Here is a 15,647-nt window from a genome sequence, read left to right on the forward strand (position 1 = left end):
GGCTCTCCACTTGTTCTCTAAGGATCCTTATGATCTAAGAATGCATTCATAAATGTCATTCATATTGACATTAAAAGAGTACTGGTGTTTTCCCCCCATTACCACACACATTAAAATGGGTGTTGAAAAAATGACCTTTAGATATCGCTGGCTCAAAGTGCGGCCCAGTTGTTCCACTTTCCTTTTGTTCCAGCCCAAAGCCAGGAGGGTCAGCATGTCTGTTCGCCCTGCATTTCAGTTAGTATACAAATAAGAATGAATGAGCAGGAGACTGAGTGGAATCTCAGACACGGACACACACCTGCTTTAGACATGTACTTCGTTGTGATGGCCGCCCTAGACAGGAAACTGTTTACTTGTTCCACCTCTTCTCCAACTGTTGAACCGGCCCCATCCTGAAACGCACCTCCCCATTTGATCTATAGAAAGGAGGTCACAATACATGACTGCTGAATTCATCCAACCTTATAACAAAATGTCTCAAACTAATCCAAAACTACAAGCTGCAGTATACCTCGCATTTCCAAGTGTGAGCTTTGCATGCATGACGGAGAGAAGAGGAAGCATTGACAAGAGGTTCCTCAGCTCAGGGCACTGCTGAGCCACCTTGGTTAAATAGGGGAAATATTTACAGGCCACATCGGAGCAAAGGAACGTAATATGTCCTGGGACGCTAGCTGCCAACTTCCTCTGGAGAAAAAGGGGGTAAGCAAAGATCTCCCCTCGAAACATGTTCAATGCAGCTAAGAGGACTCCGTGGCGACAAACAGCTATTTCCATGCCCTCCTCATCCAACTTCCCAGTGGACTTTTTGGACGACTCCTTTGCTGCAGTCCAAGATGAAGATCTGCACAACCCTTTCCCCGGGACCTATACACTCAAAGATTTTAACATAAAAGACATGACATGATGAAGCCCTATCAGGGACAAACTTTTTAAAACAAATGCATAACAATTAGCTGAATTAGCCTCGAGTCACACAAGACCTCAGATCTCCCCAGGACAGCACTGATAACACAAAATAAAAATCATGTTGTTTTTTTTAAATACACATGGTGACAAAATTAAGTACACATTAAGATAAAGTAAAGTAAATAGTATTACGACAACACCAAGAGAAAAATAAAAAAAATATCGACCCATCCATATATGTCTACACACACACACACACACACGTATGTGTATATGGTTACGGCATTAACGTCATTTTAACAAGATTAACAGCACTAATATATATATGTGTATCTTACATGATTTGTGTGTCTCTGGATGTATTTCACAAACTCAGCAACTTCCTCATCTTTTTCAATGAAGACACCTTCAAAGTTCCCCTGCTCTGAAGTGCTGAACGAACACAGTGACAGTTGTTTGAAAAGAAACATTAAAATACATTTTTCTACAAATCCATATTTGACTTATGTCCACAATGCATAACGTACCTTGCATTAGACTGAAAGCGATAAAGCTTGCGGTTTCCATCAACTGAGACGGCAAGCATGTGTGGAGTGCAGGCAGGGCAGCTAAAGCATGGCTCCTTGCACATCCTGTCCACCTCAAACTTTACAGCACTCCACTCCAAGAAACTTTTACTGAAGGCATCAGCTGATATTCGGCCATTCTTTTACATAGAGGACATACAACAGAATATTCAAGGACAGTCAGCATAAACATTGATTTGCACAATTTCCTTAAACTTAGCAAATTTAGAAACTCACCCTTCCAAAATGGGCTGTTCGTTCATCCAGCATTTTGACAAATGCCTTAAGTGACATCCCTGGTGCAGCCTTCTTAATGTCATAGAAAGACTGAAAGGCATCCATTGAAAACAGGGTGCAGAAATTTAAGGTGCCAGGCCAATATCCACTACCCAGGATGTCCTTAACTGAGGGGGACCACATTAGGCCACAGCTGGTGCAGCTCACCACTGGCAGTGCAAGGTTATAACGGCCTTTAGAAAGGATCAGGAGAAATTCAGTCATGGCTCAAAGCATTCATATTTTTCATGTTGTTTTCAAATCGGTCTGGTAAATCCAAATGACCTTTGACAGGTGCCCACATATACTGCGGGCCGAGGGTAATTAAAACAAAGATAGCAATGCACAATTTGCAATAAAACCTCCAAACACATCTATTGTGTATGTAGTGTGTGACAAAAGGGCAACTTACCATTTATGGTTACAAGAGCCACAATTGCGCCGGGTGAAACCTCAACGTTACCTGCTGGGCAGTCACACACATGGTCTGGCCTTTGCACAGGCAACAGCCGAACTAACATTAAAACACACAATATATATAAAAAGAATTAGAAATTAACTGATACACAATAAATATACAATAACAGCACCCACTCATACTCATACATAGCAAGAAATGCATAAGACTTAAAAACTGTACCTATTGGCTTGTGAAACTCTGATGAAGGCTGCAAAAACCCTCCTGTTACTGCCTCTCTGCTGTGCAGGACAACGCGTGTGTGAACTGCAATATCACAGTCAGCACAAAGGAATGGAAGAGGCAGGCAGTCCAGACACCTCACAACTACTTGTTTGCCACACTGACACACACGGTGTGACTGTGGATCCAGAGTAGCTAACATACTGTCTATAAGACAAGGCCTGGCCTCTTTCCACTTTTGCGAGGACACCATATTTCTGATCGCCCAGTGAGTAGCAGCTGACTCAGACGACGTCTCACAAGTCATGGCTGCGTCCTCTTCTCCATCCTCCAACAACTGAAGGAGCTCCTGACGAAGCACCTCAGTTCCATACACTAACAGAAAAAAAATAAAGAAAGGAAGAAACTCTGAAAAACACTCTAGGCAGTATGTTTCTCCACAAAAGCCCTGCATAACTCAACTATAACAACAAATATAAAAGTAAACAGAAATCACAACATATACAAGAAGGTAAAGTACCTTTTGTTGGGTTGACACTGGCAACATAACTAGGTTCTTCACGTGGACATTGATGCTGCTCTCTGGACACTGGGGGGGGGGGGAATCAAGAATATTTACTTACTGAAATTCTTTGGTGAAAACAAGTTGTGAGATAAAATCAATGGTTGTGTGAACACTGACCACGTGGCATGCAACTAGTACTTCGACTGGTTGATGGTCTTTGAGGAATAAAAGCTCCCTGTCTGTCACGTTTTTTCCAGCGCACTGGTCTTGGCTGAGGTTCACTCCGTGCATCATTCTACGCAATTAACAAGGAAAAAAGGGAACACCTAAAATACAGTCCATGATTAAAGCAAAGATTATCAAACATCTTAAGTTAACCAACTTAATTTGACATAAACTTTAAAAAAAATTCAAATAACATAACGTTTACTCCGTACAAAATATGTGTTGCCTCTTTAACAACTGTTTCCACTAAAATGTTACCTGCATATCTTGAAGGAGTTCGTCAGCAGCCTGAAGCTCTTCCTCCAGCTCGGGATCCTCTGAATCACTCATTTTCAAGCTAAAGAGGAAAGAGATTTTTGCAGAACTCAGTGACATAAACACATAACTAACGCAATTCAAATGATTTTCAGTCTTGGCGCTCCGGTTAATGTTAGCAATTAACGTTAGCATCATCAGTTTGTAAAGAGCTAGCAGAACTCTTAGCGCAAAAACTGCTTTGCGCACCATGTGAGGGTATTTTGCAGCACACAAGTCCTTTAACGTTTGTAATAGATTTAATCCATCATCGTTGGATTAAATGGCTAATGCTGCAGTAGACACTTGTAGTCGTTACCTAGCAAGCATGCTGACGGTAGCTGTAGCCATTTTTAAATACATTACACCGTTTCAGTCACCTCTGTTTGTTTGAAGCTTTTATGAAAAACAAACTTTGAAACACACATCAAGGTATTACTTTAAATATATGTATTTTTTACATACCTGCATTAGAATCAATCAGTTCCGCCTCATTTTCTTATTCTTATAAATGGGTCTCTCCGTTCTCCCATCAGCCTTTGCTTACACAGGTTGCGTCTGATTGGCTGGAGCCGAGCGCATCCAAAACTAACAGGAGTGGTGAATGAATCTATAAATGTGTTTTACGTGTGAAATGAAAATAATAAACCTAACAAAGGATTATGTACGTTAAATCTGCGCACTTTCAGATCGTGAATCAGTTTGGAAAACACTGTGTGATGGCCACAACATGAAGCCATTTTATTGTTGAATTATCAGTGATACTTTCACGTGTTTTTGTTGAGAAATGTTAACGATGTCATTAAAAGAAAGCATTAAATTAGGGAGAAAAACCCGTTCGCGGAGAGGGTCCCCGGTTCTCCAGTTAGATTGTGCTTCACGACGTCATGTTTCGCCGTGACGGGGTTATTATTGGAGTAAATGGATGGCTGGAGCCTCTGCTCGAAGCGTCTCTGATCGCCGCGAGCGGGTTCATATTGGAATGAATTGACAACCCACAGCGTCACATAAAAACGTGGAAGGGTACCTTAGGCGTCAGCATGAGAAGTTAAGGGACGTGACAAATCGTCATTATTTTACGCGTCGGGAGTGAGAACGGGTTGGTCAAACTGCCCAGGAGATCATTGGAACCAAACTCCCGAATCTCCACATCAGGGGTGCCCAATCCCGGTCCTCGAGAGCTACCGTCCTGCAGCTTTTAGATGCATCCTTGTTCCCACACACCTGAATCAAATGAATGGCTTGTTATCAGGCCTTTGCCAAACATGATGGCATGCTGAAGAGATCAAACCATTTGATTCAGCTGTGTTGGAGTAGGGATGCATCTAAAAGCTGCAGGACGGTAGCTCTCGAGGACCTGGATTGGGCACCCCTGCTCCACACGGTCTATGCTAGCTGTTTGCAGAAGCCAGCTAGCTGCATCATCAAGGGCCCAACCCATCCAGGTCACAGACTTTTTGTACCCCTCCCATCAGGGAAGAGATACAGGCCAATCAGAACCCACACAAACAGACTAAAGAGCAGCTTTTTCCCAGAGCTGCAGCCTGTGTCACCCCTCCCCCAACACACCATAGCTAACTCTCCCTCTCTCTCCTTTACTCCATGTCATTAGTGATGGGATTTCCGGCTCTTTTTAGGGAACCGGCTCTTTCGGCTCCGTACCAGCTTTAATTTATTAATTTAATTTATTTATTATTAACAATAATATGTGGTAAAATGTGGTTTTATTTATATGTTTATATATAAATATATGCGGTGGCCCCCAGAGACAAAGCATGTACAAACTCCAAAACACATTTCTAGCGTTAACTGAACTTCCAAAACAGAGCTACTAGATCACTTAAATTACACAGTTGAAAGCATGTGTGTATTGTTTGTGTATTTATACATAGGCACTCATATATATTCAAATAATTTTTAAAAAATGTTCATTTACCTGCTACTACCACACACCAAATCCGGTCGTTGGTACTTCCTGGATTGTTTAGCCACTAGGTAAAAAAGCTCAACACTGCCCCCTAGCATCCTGGAGCACTTCTGTTGTGTTTTGTACGTGTTTTGGAGTTTGTACGTGCTTTGTCTGTGGGGGCCACCGTAAATATATTTTTATTTATTCACTCCACATAAAATGTAATAAATAAATCATATATTACAATAACCAACTATTCACAGTTCAGCTTTTAACTATTGAAATTTTCAGCCTTTTCCTTTTAAACAAATTTAAAGTGAAACAACACAAAACACTGCAATCTACAACACAATTAAATATAAATTACAATATTTGAAGTTTACACAGCTACATTCTCACCTGTAAATATCTTAAAAGTTGATTTTGTGACCCAGGAAGAGTAATATTTAAAAGTTTTTAGCTCCACCATTGACGCGTCTGAGTTTTGGACAAAATGCATTCTGGGATATTTAGCATGCTCGATAAAAAAGGATTAGCGAGACCACATCCGGGAATTTTGAGCGTACTTGGCTTGATGGTTGAACTGGAGCAGTACTTGGTCTGTAAGTGATGATGTATCACGAGTCCACGAGAACACAAGTCCACATATTGAGAAACAGCCTCAGAGTCAGTTTGTGCCAGTATTCATTTGTTTTGGTTGTCAGTGATTTATCAACTAGTAAAAAGCTGCCGCACCAGACAAACCAGTGTTCCATGTTAACTGGTTTTTATTCATGTTTTTCACTCTCTGTGTTCCAGATGTTGGCTCTGCAGATTCCTCATTTTTATTGAACGTTTGTCTCTGTTTGTCAGTGTTTCTGATATTTGATTAAAGACCTTGGCAAAAAAAGCTTTCCAGTTTGTGCCAGTGCAAATGCAGACAGACATCATTATGTTCTTCAGACCACAATGATTTTAATTAACTCAGATTAACTGGTGATGGTCGCAGACAGTTGATGGGTATTCTGAAAAATAAATCATCTTAAATAATCAATCTCAGGTAATATCAAACGTCACCACTGTGTATTTGTAATGTTTTATTAATTCTGGGAATGAGAGTCATTTAGCAATTCACTACAGAGACCTCAAACAATAAATACACTTATCAGCTCTACCTTCATTTTAGTCCAATGATTGTCTCAAAGAAACCTACTAGCGCACATCTCACACTGATCAATAAAGCACGTAGCATTAGATGAGTCAGATTGGATACAAGTTTAAGGAACCTGGATGAAATCATGTGTTTCTTGTAGGCTGACAGGTGAGCAGAGTGTATGCAGGTAAAATGAGGGTCTGTTGAGCTGATCGTTGGTGTCAGGAGGAAAATGTCAGCTTGTTATTAAGTTCTGGATTATGTTACAGAGACACAGGACCAGGCAGAATTTTAATGAAAGTCGTTTCTTGAAAGGGGGGATTTAGACACAGACATAGTGAAACACTGAGGACAAGACAGACCATGTAATATACTAGAACACACTCATAACTAAGAATACATAGAATAACCTAAACTAGACTGAAAGGCAACCTGTTAATAATACTAAAACTTAACATCCTTTAAATATACCTAAGAAATCACAAATACAACAATAAACGCTTAATGCTGGGTCACATGACCCAGGATGGTGACAAACATCTGGAGCCACATGTTGTATTTGGTACAGATTTGATGTCAGATGCATAAAACTGCTCTTCTTGACACAAACACTGAGGCACTGTCACTTCTCCTTAACATGAAAACATTATGAAGCTCTCTCTGAGTAGAGATGTCAGTGCTGATCAGTAATCAATAAATAACTGGTGTTTATTAATAGTAGTGTGCCATCTGTTAGAAAGAACAAACAAACATGTGGTGTGCATCTGAACATGTAGCATAGAGAGTATCGGGGAAAAGCATCTACACTGCTGCCTGATGCTTCTTTACTTGTTTGACAGCAGGGGAAGGATCTCCCAATGTTTCTGACAGCTGATGGAGTTTGCTGAAGCTCGTACCAACATGTGCTTTGGCTCCTTCGTCCACTCATCTTCTCATCTCCTCCAGTTTCTGGACCTTCTCTGTGTCTCCTTTCTGCTTCATCTTTTCAATCAGGAAGTCCAAGTGGACCATAGTGGACGCTGAATCCGCTTTCAGAGCGATCTGCTCCAGTCTGACAGCATGTTGGTAGGACTCGTCCAGGAACCGCGACTTCTCGGCTGTCAGCTGTTTCATTTCATTTTCAAGATTTTCTGAAAGACTCAATATTTTCTTAACACTAGGAGTCCCAGGCTTCTACCTTTCTACCTTTAAAACCCGGAGAGCAGCCAAATGGCTGGTAGGCTTTTAGCTAAGCTTTAAGGACAGAGAGGACAGAGAGGACAGATGGTTTGAAATAGGAGTGAAAGAAGCACCTATGTCCACTGTGAGCGGCCATCTTTGAACAGAGGCGGGGTTTACAACACCAACTCTCTGCCATCTATAATCCAGTTTTGAGATCCTCCCCAGACGCCTTAACGCCCACTCACATCCTGGGCCATCTGATCTCAGGAATTCGCATGATAAGGTGGGGCCAGGTTTCACAATGAACCCACCCAAAACTCTGGCTCATTGGGTCCCACACCCAGTTTCACACCTTGGCTCAGGTGATTAGAGGATCATCAGGGGGTCCTTTTGTCCCTCTGTGGGGGGAAACTCCCACTAGGTTTATATCTGGGACTCTCCACCATTTGACCTTAGAACTGAAGAAGCTTCTCGGATGAGAGGTGAAACGTCTTCAAGTAACTTAAAGAAGTCCAGACGCTTTTCTTTGCAAGCTCCTTTGACCAAAGACTGATAAGTTCGCTGCAATTTCCAGTGTGTGGGGATCATTGGTCACCAACTGCATCACGTGCTACAACCCTGGTCTACATATCACCGTTGATGAACAGCTTTTCCCATCAAAGACTCGGTGCTGTTTCCTCCAGAATATTGCAAATAAACCTGACAAGTTTGGGATCAAGTTTTGGGTGGCTTGCGACTCTGCTGGCAGCCAGCTGTGCCAGAGTATTACATATATGAGAGTGGCTTCTGTCTCTCTGTCTGGTGAGAGGTCAGGAGCTAGTCGGGGTTGCAAAAGAGCAGTTTGTCGCAGAACTGCTGCTGATGTGTCAAGACGATAAGCGAGCATCCGGCAGTGACAGGAAGTACCTGCCGTGAAGACGAAGACAATGTTCTTTTTAAACTTTGTTAAAAGTCATTGTGGTTTTGATCTGACCTATGTATGAAATGGATCTGACGTTGAGGGGGTGTCATTAAATTTAAGCCCTGATGGTATAAAATATCTGTTTATGCTTTGATGAAGTCGGAGATCAGCCCTGTCTGCGAACGGAGCTGGTCTTCCCACGCGTGTATTCATTAAAATCAATTGTTTGACCAAGCGCGACCTCACACAGAACTATTTTACACATCCAACCAGAACACAACCTGATCATTTCTACAGTTCACTAAGTTCAGCTTCACCTGAACGTCAGTGATGAAGCTGCTCTGACTCCATCACAGCTCACAGTTGTTGGAATGAGTCAAACAATGAAGAAGGTTCAGAAGCAGCTGATGATTTTACAGAAACATGATGCAAACATGAGAATGGACACATGATTTTTTATTAACAGACACTGTTTATGTTTCACTGTGCATGACGTCATCAACACTGTGACACCAGGGGGCGCTCATCAGCAGCCTGAGGAACTGTGATAATGGGGGGAGACGCAGTGTTGTGTGTACTACAGTTGGACAGAAGGAAAAACTTCTGAAAACATTTTCATCCTTCCCAAAAGTGTTTAAGTCAAATGTTAAAAACATATAAATACAATAAAACACAGGGTCTTACATAAAATTAGTGATGCAGTTGTGCACTGAGCACCTTTCCAATGTTCCTTCCTCAGATGAGTCCAGCTGCTGAACACATTAACATCTGTATGTAAATGTAGCCAAGAACCAACCTGAGCACTGCTGGGAAAATACAAAGGCAACCATCAAAGTGCTGTATTATCTTATTTATGTTGAATGTTGACTTAGATCCACACCACGATTTATAAAAACTATAGAACTAAAATAACAACAATCGTCTGCTTCTTTAAAATTTCTTTCATTACATCAAACCAGTGAAAACTGAAAAAAACAAAGAGCTGTTAGCATGTTCAGACCAACTTTGAGACAGAGACTGTAAAGTTCTGCACTTTAAATCCTGCCTGTGTTCCTGCAAATGATTCACACTGAAAGTATCTTAGTTTAGTATTGAGTGAGCCACAAAGCAGCCTGATAGCTTTAAAACAGGAAAAGTAAATGAAATTGACAGTTTCAGTGTAATTCAGACTAAAGTCCAGCTGCAGATAAGGAATACCATTAAGTCAACAGTGTCTGAGTGAGTACTTCTCTGGTTAAAGTCCCTGTTTTCTTTCACCGTTTGTTTTTTAGATTTGGAGTCTGTGGTTGGTTAGATTTAAGATGCGTCATTGTTTTGCTGAGGCGAGGGTGGTTTAAGATGTGTGTAGAGTTTTATTCAACAAAGAAAGCACCATCCGTTCGTCTCCAGTCGAACAGGGGAAAGGTCAAATTAAACCTTTGAAATTCCTTTCACAATAAATCCATAAATAAACAAAATCAAACACAGAAAAGTGTTTAAACCCACTTTTCCATAAAGCTGTCAATAGGAAATGTTCCAGTAAACATGTCTGTGTTTCTGCTGTTTTCCTTTCATGCGTCCACAGCTGACAGGTAACCCTATTGGAGTCGCCATAGTGACGGGTGGCGTCTCAGCTTCAGCGTGTTGATGGGCACAGCCATGGTTACCACAGCTGGAGTTGGTGTACGGCGAGCTGTGAGAGGACAGAGATGGAGAACGCACATTTAACTCTTTAACAGGAGATACGTTACGACTAACAGACGACTGCTGTCTACATGATGTCTTTGCAGCCCTTATGCTACATGTTACACAACTTTTCTTCATGCCAACAAGACTGAGGTGCCACATAGTCGACACATACAGCTGATTATGATGCATGTTTTACTATTGCTATGTTCACATCATCTGCTTGGCTTTATTACTGAAAGCCTGGAGATCCTCTGACGTGTGCATGGCTGATGTGAAGTATGATTAGTCCTACATGACATCAACAGCAGAGGCAATGAGAGCTTTGTTGTTAACAGGTTGTAGGTAAAGTCAAATGTCTACTTCTACACTTGTGTTGGGTAAAGTTCGTCTCACTGCAGCAGATTTATATCTGTGCTTTCACAGGGCGTGATGTGGAGCTCAGCGCTGAGGTGCAGGTCTCCTTGGAGACGGCATCCTGGCTGAAATATTATCATGCTTCCAAAACATCTCAGCTTTTATTTTGAAAGAAACAAGACTTGAAAACGAATCCCCTTCTTCCTCTTTGTCTTTGTTCTTCAGAGGAGTGTCACCTGGACAAACTCAGGGCTGTTCTAGAGCCTTTGTTATTATTTGACTCCATAGAAATAAAACTGAATGGAATCAAAGAAAAACTCCCAAACAGCTAAAACACTTTGCTTTATTCTCTTTTTTAACAAATACGTTGAAGTCCATCCACAACAACACAGCTGAGATCTCCTTTGTAATCAAGTGTTTACATCCTTTGTACAGATCTGCATACAAAACAATCATTTACGTCCCACAGAAGTCTAGTTACACGTAACTATACAAGAACTGGTGAATGACAGAAACATAAGATAACATAAGATAAGATAAGATAAGATAAGATAAGATAAGATAAGATAAGATAAGATAACCTTTATTAGTCCCACACGTGGGAAATTTGTTTTGTCACAGCAGGAAGTGGACAGTGCAAAAGTTATGAGGCAAAAATTAGAATACAATAAGAATAAATACAGTACACAACTGTACAGAATAGAATAAAATAAAATACTATATACAGTAGAATAAAATAAAATAAATATACAATAAGATAAAAATAGAATACAAATACAAATACTATATACAACTGAGTAAAAATACAATGATGACAGAAAGGATTATTGCACTTAGTATTATTGCATATGTATGGATGTGTGTGCTTGATCAGTTAAAGTCTTTGTTGTGGAGTCTGACAGCAGTGGGGAGGAAAGACCTGCGAAATCTCTCCGTCCCACACCGTGGGTGCCGCAGTCTCCCACTGAAGGAGCTGCTCAGTGCTGTCACAGTCTGCTGCATGGGGTGGGAGACGTTGTCCATCAGGGATGACAGCTTAGCCGCCATTCTCCTGTCACTCACCACCTCCACTGGGTCCAGAGGGCATCCTAGAACAGAGCTGGCCCTTCGGATCACCCTGTTCAGTCTCTTCCTGTCCCCAGCAGAGATGCTGCCGCCCCAGCAGACCACGCCATAAAAGATAGCAGAAGCCACCACAGAGTCATAGAAGGTCTTCAGGAGTGGGCCCTCCACTCCAAACGACCTGAGTCTCCGCAGCAGGTACAGCCTGCTCTGCCCTTTCCTGTAGAGGGCGTCTGAGTAAGACACATGATCACAGGTGATAACAAAAAGAGAAAGAATTCATGTGTTAGTGATGTTTTTCAGCCCTGATGGCTCATGTTGGAGAAACAAGCTGAGGTACTGTCAGGCGTCATGTGGAGGCGAGGAAGAAGGAACCCAAACGCAGGACTCGCAGGTAGGTGCAGATTTATTATGAGGAGTGGATGAACAGAACAAAGGGAGAAAATGGCTGGCTGGCTGAACGCAGGCGGAAACGACAACAGAACATCACATGAACATCAATGACACAACCCCGATCGGATGGAACTGAGGACTTAAATACACGCTGGGTGATGAATGATTAGAAACCGGTGAGTACGCAGCTGAACTTAGTCTGACTAATGATACATGGAAATAACTGGAACACAATACGCAGGCGGTATGCTGACACGGAAAACATAGATGTGAAAATAAACTGAACATGACAAAACAGAAATCACTGGGTCAACGACCCAGGAACCCTGACAGGTACGTGGAAACAGAGAGAGAAACACACAACTGAACCATCTGTTTGCTGTTTCTGTACTGGTGGTGGTCAGAGGGCCCGGTGGCGCCTGTGTCCGGCAGCCTCGCCTCTGTCAGTGCGTCCCAGGGTGGCTGTGGCTACAACGTAGCTGCCATCACCAGTGTGTGAATGGGTGGATGACTGAATGTAGTGTGAAGCGCTTTGGGGTCCTATGGACTAGAAAAGCGCTATACAAATGCAGGCCATTTCTGCTTTCATCATCTCTGCTGCTGTGTCAGGCTGGGGTCTCTCAGTGATGTGGTTGAGGTGAAGTATGACGAGTATCCCTGATTCAATCCATCGAGACAAAGGGCAAAGAAAGCTGTTGTTAACAAACTATGGTGATGTGGCATTTAGCTCTGACTCTACGCTCTGCTGAATCCTTTGAACCTGCTGATCAGTAAAGCTCTACGTGCTGCAGCAGATTGACCTCATCTGTGTTCACAGGTGTGGACCTCAGCGCTGAGGTGCAGGAGAGTTTCATTCAGTTCTCCCTGCAAACAGCATCCAGCCTGGAAATACTGTCATCTTTCCCAGAAATTGTGCTCTTATCTCAGAGAAGAAGTCTGATGTAAATAATTTTTACATCAAAGGATTAAAGCTTCACGCCCCAAGGACCTCAACAGCTACAGGCCGGTGGCTCTAACATCCCACCTGATGAAGACCCTGGAGCGGTTGGTCCTGGCTCAGCTTCAGTGCCTAACAAGCTCATCACTGGACCCACTTCAGTTTGCCTACCAGCCTGGCATTGGAGCGGATGATGCCGTCATTCACCTCCTACATCGTTCCCTCGCTCACCTGGAGACCGCTGGAAGCACTGTGAGAATCATGTTCTTTGATTTCTCCAGTGCCTTCAACACTATTCTTCCCTCGGTTCTGAAGGACAAGCTGGAGAACTCTGGAGTGGACCATCACCTCACTACCTGGATTTTGGACTACCTCACCGACCGACCACAGTATGTGAGGACTCAGGGCTGTGTGTCGGACAGGGTCGTCTGCAGTACGGGGGCCCCACAGGGAACGGTTCTGGCTCCGTTCCTCTTCACCATCTACACTGCAGACTTCTCCCACAACTCCACCCAGTGCTTCCTGCAGAAGTTCTCTGATGACTCTGCAATAGTCGGCCTCATCACTGATGGACAACATCTCCCGCCCCATGCAGCAGACTGTGACAGCACTGAGCAGCTCCTTCAGTGGGAGACTGCGGCACCCACGGTGTGGGACGGAGAGATTTCGCAGGTCTTTCCTCCCCACTGCTGTCAGACTCCATAATAAAGACTTTAACTGAACAAACACACACATCCATACATATGCAATAACACTAAGTGCAATAATCTTTTCTGTCATCGTTGTATTGTTGTACAGCATTTGTATTCTATTTTTATCTTATTGTATATTTTATTCTATTTATTCTACTGTATATAGTATTTTATTTTATTCTATTCTGTACAGTTGTGTACAGTATTTTATTCTTAATGTATTCTAATTTTGCTATATAACTTTTGCACTGCCCACTTCCTGCTGTGACAAAACAAATTTCCCACATGTGGGACTAATAAAGGTTATCTTATCTTATCTTATCTTATCTTAACTGCAGTCAACAGTGATGTTATGCACAGATCACTTTTCCATTTTGCTCTCTAGATGAGTCCCAGCTGCCTGACCTTGTGTCCAGGTGATCGTCTCACTGAGGAGCTTTTGTTCTGAAAATCTCACCTCCATGACCTGTTTCCTTTTTACGGTCTCTGCTCTTTCTTTATTAACAATGCTCATAATATCACACAATTATATTCATCACCTGCATGTTTTTATCCAGCTGCTGTTAGAACCAAACAAATAAAAAGGATGAAAAGCCTAAAATCCTTTGATTTATTACATTTGAAACAAATATGAGAGCATCCCTAACAGCACAGCTGAGACCTTTGTTTTAATCAAGCCTTTGTATCGACACACTTGTAAAGATACAAAACATAATAGAATAAATCAATATAAAATACAAGATGACCAAAAAAATGCAGCCATGTTGTGAGTTTGCATCTAAAAACATGCATGTTTCCCTTTGTACAGGCAGATTTACAGCAGACAAAGCAACACGCTGATCGACTTTGACCGCTGCAAAAACAAAACACCCACCAAGTCTGAAGTCGATCAGAGGAACTGTTGACAGACTGACAGACAAACATACAGTGGGGCAAAAAAGTATTTAGTCAGCCACCGATTGTGCAAGTTCCCCCACCTAAAATGATGATAGAGGTCAGTAATTTGCACCAGAGGTACACTTCAACTGTGAGAGACAGAATGTGAAAAAAAAAAATCCATGAATCCACATGGTAGGATTTGTAAAGAATTTATTGGTAAATCAGGGTGGAAAATAAGTATTTGGTCAATAACAAAAATACAACTCAATACTTTGTAACATAACCTTTGTTGGCAATAACAGAGGTCAAACGTTTACTATAGGTCTTTACCAGGTTTGCACACACAGTAGATGGTATTTTGGCCCATTCCTCCATGCAGATCTTCTCGAGAGCAGTGATGTTTTGGGGCTGTCGCCGAGCAACACGGACTTTCAACTCCCGCCACAGATTTTCTATGGGGTTGAGGTCTGGAGACTGGCTAGGCCACTCCAGGACTTTCAAATGCTTCTTACGGAGCCACTCCTTTGTTGCCTGGGCGGTGTGTTTTGGATCATTGTCATGTTGGAAGACCCAGCCTCGTTTCATCTTCAAAGTTCTCACTGATGGAAGGAGGTTTTGGCTCAAAATCTCACGATACATGGCCCCATTCATTCTGTCCTTAACACGGATCAGTCGTCCTGTCCCCTTGGCAGAAAAACAGCCCCATAGCATGATGTTTCCACCCCCATGCTTCACAGTAGGTATGGTGTTCTTGGGATGCAACTCAGTATTCTTCGTCCTCCAAACACGACGAGTTGAGTTTATACCAAAAAGTTCTACTTTGGTTTCATCTGACCACATGACATTCTCCCAATCCTCTGCTGTATCATCCATGTGCTCTCTGGCAAACTTCAGACGGGCCTGGACATGCACTGGCTTCAGCAGCGGAACACGTCTGGCACTGCGGGATTTGATTCCCTGCCGTTGTAGTGTGTTACTGATGGTGACCTTTGTTACTTTGGTCCCAGCTCTCTGCAGGTCATTCACCAGGTCCCCCCGTGTGGTTCTGGGATCTTTGCTCACCGTTCTCATGATCATTTTGACCCCACGGGATGAGATCTTGCGTGGAGCCCCAGATCGAGGGAGATTATCAGTGGTCTTG

At 42.5% G+C, this 15,647-nt stretch overlaps 2 long non-coding RNA genes across 4 annotated transcripts; both read right to left on the reverse strand.

Annotated features, from left to right (window-relative positions):
* Nucleotides 1-570: 570 nt before the first annotated feature.
* LOC143414692 (uncharacterized) lies at nucleotides 571-1,527 on the reverse strand. Its single transcript, XR_013095379.1, has 3 exons — nucleotides 1,440-1,527; nucleotides 1,251-1,344; nucleotides 571-870 (listed from the first exon to the last, which is right to left on the reverse strand). It is a non-coding gene; the product is annotated as an uncharacterized LOC143414692 (long non-coding RNA).
* A 1,096-nt stretch (nucleotides 1,528-2,623) lies between these two features.
* Nucleotides 2,624-4,288, reverse strand: LOC143416957 (uncharacterized). 3 transcript variants are annotated; one of them, XR_013097193.1, is made up of 5 exons: nucleotides 3,884-4,288; nucleotides 3,387-3,461; nucleotides 3,077-3,194; nucleotides 2,915-2,983; nucleotides 2,624-2,769 (listed from the first exon to the last, which is right to left on the reverse strand). It is a non-coding gene; the product is annotated as an uncharacterized LOC143416957 (long non-coding RNA). The 3 variants fall into 3 exon arrangements; XR_013097192.1 differs by having other exon boundaries at nucleotides 3,383-3,461; XR_013097194.1 differs by lacking the exon at nucleotides 3,884-4,288 and adding an exon at nucleotides 3,629-3,718.
* Between the last annotated feature and the right edge of the window lie 11,359 nt (nucleotides 4,289-15,647).

Source organism: Maylandia zebra, linkage group LG3, assembly GCF_041146795.1.
Source record: "Maylandia zebra isolate NMK-2024a linkage group LG3, Mzebra_GT3a, whole genome shotgun sequence".
Lineage (NCBI taxonomy): Eukaryota > Metazoa > Chordata > Actinopteri > Cichliformes > Cichlidae > Maylandia > Maylandia zebra.